At 37.2% G+C, this 680-nt stretch overlaps 1 protein-coding gene across 1 annotated transcript in view; it reads right to left on the reverse strand.

The window, feature by feature from the left end:
- LOC119585947 (zinc finger RNA-binding protein-like) overlaps positions 1-680 on the reverse strand; it is a gene marked incomplete in the record, with an annotated part of 31,027 nt that overhangs the window by 15,455 nt on the left and 14,892 nt on the right.

The raw sequence follows: 680 nt of genomic DNA on the forward strand, positions 1-680 counted from the left end.
ACTTGGCATATAAATTCAGCATTTTGAACACAATTTTAACTATCTCCTAATCATTTCAATTGTCAAAATATATTTGCCTTTCCTGGAAATACAATAGAACTAAGTAGTGACACAATGTGATGTTTGGGGAAATAGCATGAAAGATGGAAGCTTGCACAATGGGTATAGAAGAAGAGTTTAAAGGGCCATAGGGCACACAGCAATGGTTCTGCACACACACATCTTCATCTTAATTTGGCCTTTATAAATAAAGAAAGAAAATAGTGCCATCTGCATTTAGTTTGTTAATGTCTTTTTTAAAAATACTGTTGAGGAAAATGTATGAGTACATACCAAAGGAGAAACAAGGTTCCCGTGAGAAAGATACAGACAGATTAAACTTACAGCAGCAGAGAGTTCAAAGTAGAAGAGGATGTACAAAGGAGTGTGTTCTTGGTGGCAGAGGCTGTTGTGATAGAAGAGATTTCAAGGTGGCAAGGATGGTAAAAAAGGAAAATAAAAGCTATTGTTTGATGAAAGGTGGTGTGTAGTGCTTAAAAGGTTGAATGGGGTGGGGAAAGGTGAAAGAAAAAGAAATCAGGAAAGTTTGTTATCAAATGCAGAATGAGGTCTTCAAGCCTATGACTGTCACTATACTAAGGGTGGGGATGGTTAATTCTATGTCATGTATGGGGGGGGAG

The sequence above is a fragment of the Penaeus monodon genome, chromosome 20 (assembly GCF_015228065.2).
Source record: "Penaeus monodon isolate SGIC_2016 chromosome 20, NSTDA_Pmon_1, whole genome shotgun sequence".
In the NCBI taxonomy this organism is placed as follows: Eukaryota; Metazoa; Arthropoda; class Malacostraca; order Decapoda; family Penaeidae; genus Penaeus; species Penaeus monodon.